Below are 15,982 nucleotides of genomic sequence, written 5' to 3' on the forward strand. Positions count from 1 at the left end.
GGTTAAGTCAAAAAAGTTTCCATCCCATCTGAAGTAACTTTACTTCTAAGAAACCTGATTACTACAATTGATGGGGAAGAGGAGGGTAATCCTATCTGCATTGTCTGTTATATCTATAAGCTGTGTGTGTGTGTTCATCTGTCCAATTTGCCTGTTTTGGAGGATGAAAAATCCCATCACCAACACTCAGTCACATAAAGCATGTGACTGAGTGTTGGTGATGAAGTCATACATTGCCTTATTCCTTTCTCCCCTTCAACATGAATTGACTCTTAAGACAGCACTAACTTGGCAAGTTTGAAGTAACCAACTGTTTCTAAAAAGACTATGAATAAGCTTCAGGTTGTTCAGCATATCACTGAAACTGACATGCAAGTCATTCAGGCTATGATTATGTACAAAAGGATGGAAGAAAATAATTTCTTCCAAAGAGTTGCATTATTAGACAAAACAATATTCCACACTTTTGAAAATATATTATTAAGAAAGACCTCCAGAGAGTCCGAGACTCATTGAGGGAGGCCACATACTACACATGCCAGCTATCATACTTATTCTTGAATTCATTCACACTGCTTGCACTCACAACATCCAATGGCAATCCATTCCAATCATGCACCACCCTATGAGAGAAAAAATCTAGTCCTCATCCTCTTCTTAGTGGCTTTCATATAAATAGCATAACTGTCAAATTTGTGATTTTAGGTTACCCACTGAATTACATACAAAAGGCTAAATAAAAAATTATTATTATTTTATGGCATCTCCATGGGGTCCAGCGACTCATTGTGGGAAACCCTAATTAACCAATATACACACAAATCCTATCATATTATTGAATCCATTAACCGTCAGGGAACTTGCAACCAATTCTGGAAATCCATTCCGCTCGCTCACCACTCTCCATGAAAAAATTATGGTCTGTATACCCTGCTAACCACATTCTTGCACAACTTCCATGGATGGCCTCTAGTTCTCTGACTATTTGTTATATATTGAAAAATTTCACTTGCATCAATTTTATCAAACCCCCTTTAATATCTTAAAAGTTTCTATCATGTCCCCTCTTTTCTGTCTGTCAACTAAGCTTTAACCGACAAATCTCCAACCTATCCTCATAGGGAGTATTCCACAGACCTGTCACCATTTTGGTCACTAGTTTTAAATCCTCTCTATCACCTCCTGGTCCCCAAGAAATCTAGGTGACCAAATCTGTGCACAGTACTCAACATGTGGCCGAATCATAGCTTTATAGAGAGAGGGATAATAACTTCCTTATCTTTACTTGTTAGCATATTTTTCATCATCCAAGTCAGGCATGGCCAACTTCATTCTATACGCGGGCCAATATGTGACGAGTGCTAGCGTGATGGGCTGCACCCTTTTAGACAGAACTTAAATAAAAATAAACTCTGCATTTTTTCAAGAAAATAGTTATATATATTGAATTGCTATATTTGTTAAATCATTTTACTACTGGGAGAACAATATAAAATATTTGAAACTGAGTCCTGAAACTGATCATTGTAACCAGAGCAGAGCAAGTGACTTTCAAGGATGTGTTACTCTGGAGCGCATAGAAATCTGCCACTCCCACTACTACAACTCGCACAGAGAAGCAGTAGATTTTATAAATTGAGTAATCTTTTAAAGCAATTTTGATTCCATGTTGAGAATATAAATGTTTCCATCATCAGAAATAATGAATATGACTAGTATATCAATCAGAAAATCTGTGGTCGAAACTAATAGCTAAATTGATAATACATATAATTTAATATAGTTTTTATCCTGCCGCAGGCCTGCTGTTGGCCACCTATAATCCTTTGAGCTATTTTACCAACTTTTGCAATATGCTCTCTTAACTTCAGCTGTATTCATATGTCCACTACTATCCCCAAGTCTCATCAATTTCCTGTAATCCAGTACCATCAATATGATACACTATATGCAATCTTTTCACCGAAGTGTCTTTTCACCTTACGTTCTGTAACATCAAATTGACAATCTTTATCCTTTGCCCACGATACCAATTGATTTAAATCATCCTACAGGATATCTATATCAAGTATTGCTCTCCCCAGTTTTGCATCATTAGCAAACAACTGAATATTCCCTCTTAAATCTTTCCCTATGTCATAGTGTGATATAGAAATTAAGAATTAGTGATCTTAATACCAAACCCTAAGGTATACTCCACTGGTCACTATCATTCTCCTAGATTCCACTTCCTCATATGCCACTCTCTGGCATCCGTCCATCAGCCATCCCCCATCTATGCTACTAGCCTCATATCCACTCCCATTTGCTCCAGGTTTTTTGTAATAGTTTTCCATGTAGTATTCTGTCAAATGCAAGCAGTATCATGGTGTAGCCATTACCTTTATCCAATTCTGCTATCACCTTATATAAATATAAAATGTGAATAAGTTACTAATACAGGACCTGCCCTTTACAAAGCCATGTTGCCAACTATGGAGTATTGCAGTGTTTCTCAAAGTGTGGTACGCATACCCCCAGGGGTACGCGAAAGGTCATTGGGATACGTGGCAATTTTTGGCTATGCATAATTAAAGGAGTCATTATATTTTTCAACAAACAATGCAATTAGAGACAGCCGGGATAACGGCACTAACTAATGAATCACACCCCCTCTCCAACAGAAAATTATTTATAGACAAGCAAAACCATGTTGCCGGTGGAACATATGGTTTTGCTCGACACCATCCCCGTCGTTAACGTGTTAAAACTAAGAAATATATAGTGAATGTGTTTCAGATATTATGGAATTCGGTTGAAGGGAATTAGCATTGCAACTCAACTGTTGAAATGCTAATTTGTCTTTGGTTTGTGCGATCTTTTGCTAATACAGCACCAATCATATGCAGTTCTTTGCTGCTCTACATATCTCAAGTCTTGTAAATTACTGGCAATTTTTGCTTGAAATAATAGGAAAGAGGATGACGCTATTTGGGTAGATGACATTGACAATGCACACAAAGAAACTGTTCTCGATGCCAAAGTAGGAGCTTCTTGGTAAGTCGCGCCATTTTCAGTTTTTTTCTGAAAACTTTAGTTTCCGAAAATTCCCACACGTATCTCGCAACACGATTTTTTAGCTTTAATTTTGGCAAAAAAGTTAGAGTTATATTCGAGTAAATACAGTATTTTTTTTTAGCTTTCAAATTCTTACGTATGGATCATTGGTTAAAGATTGGATTTATAAAACCCCCAAAAGAGAGCAATATAACAAATACAAGTAGTTGTAAGCTACAAGAAAACATTGATATTGCACCTGGAGCATATGAAATTGATAAGAATGTGTCGTCTGACATCTCTAAAGAACCAAAATTTAAAAATAAATCACATTTTTTGTTTACATGAACTTATAAATTTAAATAAAATAGATATTTAATTTTAATTAATATTTTAAATTAATTAATTTATTTTTTAATTAATTATTGAATTTATTTTTTAATAATTAGGGGTACTTGGTAATAATGAAAATTTAAGAAGAGGTATGCAGATATCTGAAGTTTGAGAAACACTGGAGTATTGCATCCCTCTATCTACCCACTGTTGTATTTTACCTTTCACCAACTTTTTCAATACTTTATCCACCACTCCAGATAAATTAATTTTTCAGTCAATATAGAAGATAGAGCAGAAGCAACAGAATAGAGTCCTACAGCACTCTTGACTGGTAAAGAAATTTGTAGAGAGAGAGAGACAGAGAGTGAAAGGTGGCTATCCAATTACAGAGGTTGGAAGGTAGATTAAAGGAAGGCAATTGACAGACAGGCCTTGATGCCGGACACAATCAAATGTTATGGAAATGTCAAGAGGGACTTTCAGAGCACTGATTAACTGCCAAAATGGTTGGTTGAGTGGTTAGCATATCTGCTCTCCAACCAACAGACTGTGGGTTTGAGTCCTATAGTGCAGCGCTTCTCAAACTGTGGGCCGTGGCCCCCTTGGGGGCCGTACTTTTTGTTGAGGAGGGCTGTGAAATAATGAAAACAAATTTTAAATGTTTTAAGACTAAGTAGATTTTTTGATTTTTTTAATCTTAAAAGAAATGAATTTAACTTTTTTTTTTTGTTCTTTTTTATATTTTAGTGGAAAAAATCGCACATTAGCGTTGGTTCACAAATTTTGCTTCTTGCGTATTTCTGCGATTAATGAATATTAGTAAATATATGCTTATTCATATAAGTTTCATTTCAAAGATATTGATAAGAAATGCAAAAACATATTACAAATGCTAAATCTTGAATATAAATTGTATTGAATATAAATACAATAAATATTATAATAATATGCGTCTATATTACGATTTTTTTTTTGATGGGGCCGTGAAATATTTTAATTTTTCCAAAGGGGGGGCCTTGGCATCCATAAGTTTGGGAAGCACTGCTATAGTGGGCATGGATGACTGGGAATACACCCAAAACTTTTACAAGCCACTACTGGAATCTGAAATGAAAAAGTTCTGGTTTTGGTTTCTAGGGTAGTTTCCAGATGATATAAAAAATAATTTAAAACATACAAAAAAAAATAATAAAAATAAAATTAATGAAAACAGAAAAAAAATCCTTAGTCCACCCATTAGTAATATACTAGGTTTACAAAAAACTGACTGTCCTCTAGTCAGTAAAGAAGTTGACTTAATTACTCTGGAGGAGAAGATTGAGTTGAAGGCGATGTGTATACATAGTTTGATGGTAGACTTTTATCTCCCCTTTTTTTGGAATAGATTCAATATAGGCTTGTTTTCATGTCTGGGGATTAGTGCCAGAGTATATAAAGAATGTAGAGATGATACAGAACAGGTGTTAGTTCATGGATACATCTCTAAGTGTAACTGAAAGAATACCATTAGAACTAGAAGGCCACAAGAGGCATGTAGACTGTTTCTGGTATAGTAGGAGATGATTTTCCTGAACCTTCTCTTTAGGCTGGTTATCAATAAGATGCAAAGTTGGACTGATGAAGATACATCTTTCCAGAGAGTAGCATAGGTTTGTTAAGGGTAAGTCTCTTACTTCAGTACATTTTATAATAGGGCAATTTTAAAAGTGTACATCTTGTACATTTTATAATAAGTCATATAAGCCTCTCCACGATAGAAGAGAGGCTGCTTATATGGCGATTTTCCTGGATTTTACAAAAGTATATTAGCAAATACTGCATGAACTAGCAGTCAACTTATAGGGATGGCTGACTAAAAGAAGTCAGCAAATTGGGGAAGGGGATTCAATGTTTTAAAATTGAAAGTGGACAAATAGAGTGCTGCAGTGTTTTTGCTCTCAGGCCACGTTCACATCCACTTCAGGAGCCCCTGGTTAGTAAAGCAATAGTAATTCACTTTGCAATGGCAGTCATTGAGGTGGGAGATGAATTTCAATGCCTGGGTGAGAGCAGCACCCCACTTATTGGAGGGTGAAGTGGTTTGAAAAAGTTCTATGTTGGGTCTCAAGGAAAGGTATGTGGCAATATTCACTTGGAGCCAGATCTCCATTCGTGAAAACAGTTCAACACTGTAGGAAGTGGAGTTAAATGTGTGTGTGTGTGTTACTATTTTTTTTTAGATGGCTTGGTTACTCTATTAACAGCAGTTTCATTTTTCCAGCCAATAGTTTCCTTATTAACATTTCCCATCAGTGAAATGCTGATAAAGAATGAGTTGATACTACTAATTGCTACAACGTTTCCCATGCAAACTGAATCTTATAACAATCATTGATGCCAACTACCAAAAATACAACTTCATTGGTTTGTACACAGGGTAAGATTTAAGGAATAGTTTATTCTTTGATGGCATGAGTGGATACCATCTCTACTCTCCAAATCCACAGTAGCATGGATACTGCACTCCATCACATGCTTGCATAAAAAGTACTATTTTTGGTCTCTAGAACAGAGTTTCTGAATATATGACTTAGCTCATGCACAGTATTAATGTGCAGTGCCATAACTAGGCAGGTGCACAGGCCCAGGACGAAGTGAGTCTGAAATGGAGTATCAAAAAAATAATCAGTATTATATTTTCATTTTCAAATGTTAAATTTTGCCACTGTGGGGCCGATTCTGTAACATTTTTGGTTTAAGTCAAAAAGTAACTGATCTATTCTATTGTATTTGTTTTTTTTAATTTTTTTTTCCAAAATAGGGGGGGGGGGGCAAAAATAAAATCTTTACAGGACCCACGTAAAGCTACTTATGGCACTGCTAATGTGCTTTAGAGTTATAACCATTCATGGATGAGAACACATGATAAAAATATCCTCATTTAAATTGCCCCGTCCCAAAAAAAGGGAACAATGATAATATAACTTTCTGAATTCAAGCAAGCACAATTCTACACGCATTTTCAACTACCATGGTGCTGACAAAAAATGCTCGAGGCTCTATATTTGCAGACTAAATTGGGAAGTACAACACGCAAAGTGCTTTTGAATCCAGTTTCCGGTACCTAAAATGCATTTCAGAATACTATGCCTAGCTCTGCTAGCACTAGTCATGTTAAACAGATCTCTGTGTTTTTAGAGAAGCTGCAAGAACAACATGACAAATGTCATTTGGTTAGAAAAGATCTTTGAATCATAGGAGAATGCAAAGAATCTTGATAAGGATCTTTTTTTCAAAGGAAGATAATGTTCTCAGATGGAGGTAGCAGGGTTCCCTCCCAGAAACCCAAATTTTTCATCACGTCAAAACAGAAAAACCAGCCAGAAGAACAACAGGCAAACCTGCTGGAGAATACATGCAATCAACAAACAAAAAAATACATTAGGAAGTCGGTAGAATGGAGCTAAGTAGACTGTATGGTGTGGTTTATGGAAAAGTCGTCCCTCTCGTTTCGCTCCCTGTAGATAATGAGTAGGTTACAAAAATGGAAATACAGTCAACTGTTGATAACTCGAATTTTTATTGAAGTCCCAGCCCCTTTAGTGGAGATTCAATGTTAAACTCTCTCGTTCAGTACTCGAACTGAACTTCCGCTAACTCTAACTTTTCCAAAAACAAATTTTCAAAATTACATTCGTGTTACAAATTGTCACGTAGCTTTTAAACTAATTCCTGTCCTTTTGTATGTCTTCAGGGTTCTCTTTCCATTGTGAAAGAATTAACTGGAACTGTTAATTCTTTCACAATGGAAAGAATACATACTCGACCACGAGGGCGATAGAGAATACATACTCGACCACTGTTCCCTCCCTCCCCATGTCCATCACATGGTTAGAGACGGACAGGGGAGGGAGGGAACAGTGACTAATCTTATAGGAGTCTTTTCATTAACAAGTGAATCTTGTTCTGATTTGTCTAAATTCACAATAAAAGTTCCTGCATCTGGCTCTCCTCACATTTTCTGGCGCAGTAGACAGCGCGCATTTGCTGTTTTCGCTGCCTCGTTATCGGCGGTGCATCGTGAACAAGCTGAGCGCCGCAGGCAGTGCAATATCTGCATATTATTTTTGTATCTTGATTGATTAATCCTGTGTGTACAATGGCAAAAAGTGTTCTGTCAATAAGAGGCAAAAGAAAATCGGTAGATGAAAAATGTTCCACCTGCAAAAGGGCTTGTTTGGACACAGGATTCGGAAGGCTCAGTTGTGAAAGTTGTAACTAAACATACCTATGCAGCTCAAGCTGCAACGTCAGAAGCATTGTAATTGATTGGTCAAATACGGCAACATGCAACAACCACGAACGAACGGTCACAGCAAATTGTTGCATCAGTAATTGCAGAGGCTCATGCCAATGTCACGGCATTACTTCCTAAAAAGGATTTACTTAAACGAACCATTTGTCATGTTTGATGCAACAATGGTACTCCTGCTTTACCGAGCAATCTCCAGGACCTAGTAATTCCACAAAATTATCAAGAAATTATTATCGATGCCAATATACAACAGTTTTTGATGTATGATTCTCAGGACGAACTGCTCCGGGGCTGCATGCATATTTTTTCCACTAGTAACAATCTTTAGTTATTGGCCATAGCCAGGAGTGGTTTTCTGAAGGAACTTTTAGCACAGTATCCATGCATTTCCAGCTGCTTTATACAATTCATGTGGTTCAATTCAATGCAGTTAATCCAGTGGTCTACACGCTTCTGCCTAACAAAACTTGTGCCAAATACGTCAAGTTGCTTCAAGAAGTTAAAAATCTACAACCGGGTCTCCAACCCCAGCGACTTATGACAGATTTCGAACAAAGTGCCATGCAAGCCTTCTAACAAGAATTTCCTGATATTGTAAATACTGGTTGTTTTTTTTTTTTCATCTTTCCCACAGCGTTTGGCGAAAGGTACAGAATGAAGGTTTAAAAGTCCGATATAAACAAGACCATGAATTTGTTCGTTGGATCCGAATGATTCCGGCATTGGCATTTATTCTTCCTGATAACGTTATTCAAGCATTTGAAGATTTAGTTGAAGCTAATGACTTCCCCATTGAAGCTATGATGATTGCAAACTACTTTGAAGATGCATATATTGGAAAAAGAGAACAGAGAGGCCGGCAATTACCCATTTTTGCCATCGAATTGTGGAATGTTTACAGGGGATTTCAGGAAACTTGTGCTACTTTATTCCCAAATATTTACCGATTCATTGATTCTTTAAAGAAACAAGGGCTGCACAATTTCGAAATTACACAATTGCCAGTAATTCAGTCAATCAAAGAAACAAGAAGTATGCTACAAATGTGCTAATATCAAAACAATAGTCCAAGATTTTCAAAATCGTAATGTGATTCATTACCTTAGAGGCACTGCATACAACTTAGAGTTTTAAACAATAATAATGTGCATTTATTCTATTAAAACAAAATAAATTAGAATTATAAAAAAATCAGGTGTATTATTTACATTTTTGTAACCTACTCATCTACAGGGGGCGACTTTTCCGGATCCCGTATAGCGTAAATTTCAGGACTCCATGAAAATAATGATCAACAAGAATTATATAACTCCGCCATGGGATCCTTAGGGGTCTCATGCCAGTCCCAAGCCTGGATAAAGGAGGAGGGTCGGTCAGATGAGTGTCGATGCTCTGACCGTAAAGAAAAAACACGATTGTTATCTGATGCCTATATATACAATCAATGGCTACAACATGCCGGCTCGGGCATCGCCCGAATAAACAAGGCCCATGATACCAATCGAGCGATCGGGATTGGATCGAAAAGTGGGATACGAAAGGAAACAGAAACTGAAACTAACAGAACTGTTATCATTAGGAACGTGGAATGTGCAGACACTCTGGATGCCAGGAAAATTAGAACTACTTCGTGAGGAAATGAAGAGATATCGGTGGGATATACTAAGATTAGCAGAGATGATATGGACATCATCTGGAGAGATCAATGGATGCGAAGTAATATGGTCTGGACATGACACCATGCATGAAGCAGGAGTTGGCTTCCTTCTTAGCAAAACAGCTCGAGAGGCACTGTTAGGCTACAAACCAGTTAATGAACGAATCATAGTAGCAAGATTTCAGGCAAAGCCGTTCAACATATCAATAGTCCATATATATACACCCACATCGGACAACACAGATGAGGATATTGACTTATTCAACAAAGATCTGACAGAGACAATAGTAACAATACCAAAGCAAGATGTGCTAATTATTGAAGGAGATTAGAATGCCAAAGTTGGAATAGATAACGATGGTTGGGAAAGATCATGGGAAAATATGGTTTCGGAGAAAGAAATGAACGAGGTAAAAAATTGTTAGAATTTGCTGTGGACCACGAGATGATGATCTGTAACACAAGATTCCAACAAAAGGAGTGCAGAAAATGGACATGGAGATCAAATGATGGGAAAACCAAAAACATGATTGATATGATTATGATTAAAAGAAGATGGATAACATCAGTACAGCAATGTCGAACTTTTCAAAGAGCGGATATAGACTCGGAACCATAGTTTAGTGATTGCAAAAACATCAAGATGAAATTAAAAAAGAAATATAAACCCCAACATCAGAATAGAAGAGATACAGCACGAATAAGTGAAGCAGAAATAGGAAGGTACAGAAAAGTGTTAGAAAAGAAACTTAAAAGTGGAGAAAGAAAAAAACTAAAATTTAAGAGTGAAAAGAGTAATGAAGGTGATAGATGCAGTTGAAGAAACAGTACCAGAAGAAGAGAAGATCAAGAAGAAATGGATTACACAAGAAACACTGAAATTAGTACAGGAGAAAAGAATGTTGAAGATAAGAAGGGATACATCAGAACCAATAGAAGAGCAATGTAGAAGAAAGTGTAATGAGGTGGAAAAAAGCAGTCAGAATGGATAAGATGAAATGGTTAGAAGCCGAATGCAACAATATAGAATAGTACTATGGAGAGCATAAAACAAGGGAGGTATACAAAATGATCAGAACCATTAATAGAAAGTGGCAACCAAAACAAACCACAATTAAAGATGAAAAAGGCAAAGTACTGATGAATCAAGAAAAAATTATACAGCAGTGGACAAGATACTGTAGTGAGTTATATGAAGAAAAACTAGATTCAGATAGCTTTGGGAAACTGACTGAAGAATTGAAGCAGATATCACCACCAGGTAATGAGCATGATATGGACATTTTAAGAGGAGAGGTAGAGAAAGCAATAGGATGGCTAAAACACAACAAGAGTCCTGGTAACAATAACACATTACTGGAGAAATGATTAAATACGGTGGTGAAAGTATGGTTACAGAAATGCACCAACTATGTAATATGGTATGGAAAGAAGGGAAAATGCCAGAGGAGCGGGTGAAATCAATATTAGTAACATTATACAAGAAAGGAAATAAGCTAGAATGTAAAAATTATAGAACAATTGCCTTGATAAGTTCACCTTGGTAAAGTGATGATAATCATATTGACAGAAAGATTGAGAACACAATTGGAAGCATACCTTGCAGATGAGCAAGCAGGATTTAGGAAGGATAGAACTACAATTCAACAGATTTTGACAATGAGGTTAATAGCAGAGAAAGCTAGGAGAAAAAACAAAAACATATATACTTGCTTTGATTTTCAGAAAGCATTTGACAGTATTGACCAGAAAGTGACATTAGCAGTTCTAGAATCCTATGGAATTGATAAAAAACTAATAGCTATATTAAAAGATGTTTATCAGAATGCAGTTGCAGCAGTTAGAATAGGTGATGATTTGGGGAAATGGTTTAAAACAAGCAGAAGTACTAGACAGGGGGACCGATTATCACCAAGCATTTTCATCGCACATTTAGAAAGAGAAATGGATAAAATGAAAGAAGATGCCAAAGGAATATCCGTACACGGAATGAGAATTAACAATCTGAGATTTGCAGATGACATTGTTATTATTGAAGAAGATGAAAGAGAACTACAAAAATAAACTGAAACTGTTAAATGAGGAAAGGAAGAGATTAGTACTTGTTATGAACTTTGAAAAAACAAAGACAATGGTATTTGGTGAGAAGAACATGAAACAAAAGATACAAGTGGATGGAACTAATATAGAAAATATAGAACAATTCACATATTTGGGAAGTAAACTGCCATATGACTTGGCCTGTAAAAAAGAAATAAAGATCAGGATTGCAAAGGGAAGAACAAATCTGAAGGCCATGGATAACATCTGGAAAAGTAAAGTGATCAGTCTGCAAACAAAACTAAGAGTATTGGAAACATGCATTGTCAGTGGTGTACTGTACAGATCTGAAACGTGGGTAATAAATAAGGAATCAAGAAAAAGAATTTTGGCATTTGAAAGAACCTGTTACAGGAAGATTCTAAGAATAGGATGGGTACAGAAAATCACCAATGAAGAGCTCTATCAGAAGATACAACCAAAATTGAATCTAATGCAGAAGATTATAAAACAGAAGCTGCAATTATTTGGACACATCTGTAGAATGAGTGAAGACCGGAAGATAAATACATTGATGTTTGGTATTTTGGATGGTTTAAACAGAAGAGGTACACCATACAGAGAATGGATAGACGATATAAAAGACTGGTGTGGAATAATTGTAGAAAAACTGCGACATTATGCACTGGACAAAGAAAGGTGGAAGAAGATAGTGAAACAGGCAGTGAGCCCATGGTTTGTGATGATAATGAAGAATTAAATATTTAACACAGGTGATACTACATAAAGAATTCAGGATTTAAAATATGTTTCATAGTTACTATAATGAATGAACTAATAACTACGAGGGTAGTCTGAAAAGTTCTCAGCATAACAGTGAAAAAACAAATTTATAATTTCAAAATTATTTTTATTTTTCAACATAATCTCTCTTAAGACTAATACATTTATTCAGCGATGCTCCGGCGCCATTATCCCGTCCCTGTAGTGGTTCTCGATAGGATCTGCAAAACACCCTTCTAGAGCTGCAATCACCTCTTGATTCGAAGAAAAATGCTGATCAGCGAGGAAGAGTTTTAGTTTTGGCAAGAAATAGAAGTCAGAGGGAGCCAAATCTGGGAAATAGGATGGATGTTCCAACAATTCATAGCGCAGATTGCTTAATTTTTCCCATTGCTAAAACACCTCTGTGGGCAGGTACATTGTCCTGATGAAAGACGATTTTTTCCCTTCTCCAAACCAGGTCTTTTCTCACAAATTTTTTTGTTTAGTCTAGTTAAAAGATCAGAATAATATTCCCTGGTTATTGTTTTACCCTTTTCAAGATAATTAATAAATAAAATGCCATGACCTTTCCTGCTGATAGAACCGACTTTGTCTTCTTTGGGGGTGACCAACCAGCATCTGTCCACTGTTTTGACTGCTGTTTGGATTCTGGTGTGTAATGGTGAATTCAAGTCTCATCAATAGTAATAAATCAACACATAAAATCAGTTTTATTCTTGTTAAGACGCTCCAAGCACTGTGCAGAGATTTTCATGCAAGTGCTTTTTGATCTGCTGTGAGCAAGCGCAGTACCCATCTTGCGCAAAGCTTTTTCATTTGCAATTCTTCATGCAAAACATATCCTACACGTTGTTTTGAAATGCCTATAGTCTCCGCAATTTCACGCTGGTCATCCAATACCATATCATGCACTTGATCAACGATTTCTGGTGTTGTCACACTTTTTGGACATCCTTCACGAGGATGTCCAAAAAGGATGTTGGTACGGCCATGGTTAAACTTGGCAGCCCATTTCTTAATTGTCGAAAATGAAGGAGAAGAACGTCCATAAACGTTTATGAACTTTGAATGAATTTCTTTTGGCATTAAACCGTCTTTTACAAAGAATTTTATAACTGCACGATACTCAATTTTATCCATTTCAAGTGATACAGACAACACTTTTGCTTCAGACAGATGTATAAAACAAACTATTTGATAGAATGACTTGCAAAATCACATGGATGCTTATCGCAGATGTACCAACTTATAAAAAAAAATCTTGCTGATAATGTTGACATCAATGGTCGAGAACATTTCAGACAACCCTTGTAGATATGATAACAAATGAAATAATTAACCAACAGTGATGATACTTAACACAGATGATACCAATGAGAGATGCCAGACAGGCAACAGTATCTCTTCTCTCAAGTAATCAGAGCAAAATAATCCAATTTTCAGTTATAATAAAACAAATTTATCTATGAACTGTATGAATTATAATACCAATTATTAAAGTTCTGAAATGAATGCTATTGTTAGAAATTTAAAGTAAATTATATTAATAAAGTAAGAAATGTTAAAAAAAAAAAAAAAAAAGCCGTCTCCCAATCCTAATATTAGCTCCTTCTAAACTGAAGTCTGGATCAACACTAACAGAAACTGGATATTTAACTTTCCATTTGTTATGTAAAAAATGGAAGATCTATTTTGAAGTAATGCCCATTTCCAAATTACAAAAAACTGTCATCTCATCTAATACTTCTGATGATTAAAATTCAATTTATTAAAATAAAATGATGAATTGTTCCAGTTTGCTAAGTAATGTTTAGCCACCACTGTTACAAATATTTTGCACTGCCCCCATGCTGTTAATCGCCCTCTGAATATGAATTATTTAAACAGCAGCGAAACTTTCTGAAAGAAATTTTTTATAGTATATATTTAACAAATATAATTTGTTAAATAAAGGCTAAACAAAATATATAAAACCAGAAAAAAATTATATTATTAATTCTGTTTCCTTTCAGAAAACCAGAAGTTTGTGAATATTGGCGGTAATGATAATGAACTGCTCGTGTAGCGTAGGGAAAGTGAAATTACCATGTGAGAAGCGTTACAAATTTCAACGAACTGCCAGGTGGTTTGTCACGGTCGATGAGTTTTTTTTTTTTTTTTTTTTTTTTTTTTTTTTTTTTTTTTTTTTTTAACGCACTTAGGAGTTTGACCATTTGGTCACGGCTTCGAAGACCAGGTGGTTGCAACATGTTCGTGATCGGGAGAGCCTTGCGTCGTAATAAAAACTGAAGTGCAATTGTAAAGTATACAAGGAATGAGTGAATTAACGATTTCTTTTGACTTCAATCCAAGTTAATGCACCTGTATATATATCCGAAATGCGGCAGTGGCAACACCAGTGACCAATTGTCTGCTACAAAATCTAAACTACTACTGTCAGTAATTGTTGGAGATGCGAGTTCCTTCGTCTTCAGTATTTTCCTCATATTTAAAAACACTTGTAAACAGGCAAAATTTTTTGTACTGGCGCAAACACTCTAATGATAACTAAACCCTTCTTGAAGTTTTAAATGACAATATCTATATAGTTTGAATAGGAAGTAAGCTTTCTTTCAATATTTTCATATTTAACAACACGTGTAAACATGGTAAATTGTATGTACCGAAGAAAAACCATCTGACAACAGCGAAGGTCCTTTCTTAATAGAATAACTGCAGTACAATGAGTTACTGATGTCTCCTTGATTATTTCAAAATAATCACTTTTAAAGTATCTCCCCGTGTTACATTTCGAAATGACCGCTATTATTACCATTACAGGCCGTAGCACGCTAACTGTGGTTTTGTTTACTTTATGATGAACAAAACAGCAGTTCCATATCAAAACTTAGTGATACAGCTATAAATAAATTATACTGGGTGAAGATGTACACGAATAAATCAATTCTGGCCTAACTAAAAATATTTTTTATGCTTGAGTATTTCTTCTTAATTTATTATAACATTAATAATCATATACAGAATGAATCGAAAACTTAATCTGAAGCATTTGATTAAAGGCTAACATTTAAAGATAAAATTTCATCAAATGCTAAAAAATGAGATTCGAAAATTAGTTTTTCGATGTTTAGGATCACTGCTGAAGCTCCATGCTCAAGTTACTTCGGTATGTATATAATATATAATTATATTAATAATATATATTATATACATACTTTGTATATATTATGTAAATAATACTTTAATTTATATTAATATATAATTAAAGTATAAGTATTATTTACATGCCGTAAATTATATATATTATTTACGGTATGTAAATAATATATATAATATGTAATATTATATATAATATAATATATAATTTTCCTGTCTTCGAAGGCATAGGAAAGAATGATCCCGTCGCCATTCACCTATATCTATTTGTCTTTTTCATTTTGGTGTTGCTGTAGCATTCGGATTTCCTAATCCAGAAAATTTTGCTTCCACGTTGTTTTTTACCCATCATCACCTTCCCTTCAAAAATCATTTTCATGAAATTGCTGAGCCTCAGATGTCGTATCTATTTTCCACCATCCTAACAATATTCCTGGCTTTCCTCGTTCACTTTTTCTGTCCATTTAATTTTCAGCACTCTTGGTTAACACCATAACAATGCTTTTATTCTTTTGTCTTGTTTTGACAAGGTCCATGTTTCACTTGCATAAAGAGCAATACGTACTTCAAATATATATACACTTTTATGAATAGTGCATTTTTGTTGGAGGAGAATAAACCTTTCAACTTTGTTAAAGTTTCCTTTGACAATTCCTTGAAACATTTAAAACGAAGTA

At 35.3% G+C, this 15,982-nt stretch overlaps 1 protein-coding gene across 1 annotated transcript in view; it reads right to left on the reverse strand.

The window, feature by feature from the left end:
- LOC150100066 (tripartite motif-containing protein 2-like) overlaps window positions 1-15,982 on the reverse strand; it is a 101,532-nt gene that overhangs the window by 21,744 nt on the left and 63,806 nt on the right. The window lies entirely within an intron of this gene.

Source organism: Typopeltis vanoorti, chromosome 13 (assembly GCF_054136105.1).
Source record: "Typopeltis vanoorti isolate ZY-2024b chromosome 13, IOZ_Tvanoo_1.0, whole genome shotgun sequence".
NCBI lineage: Eukaryota > Metazoa > Arthropoda > Arachnida > Uropygi > Thelyphonidae > Typopeltis > Typopeltis vanoorti.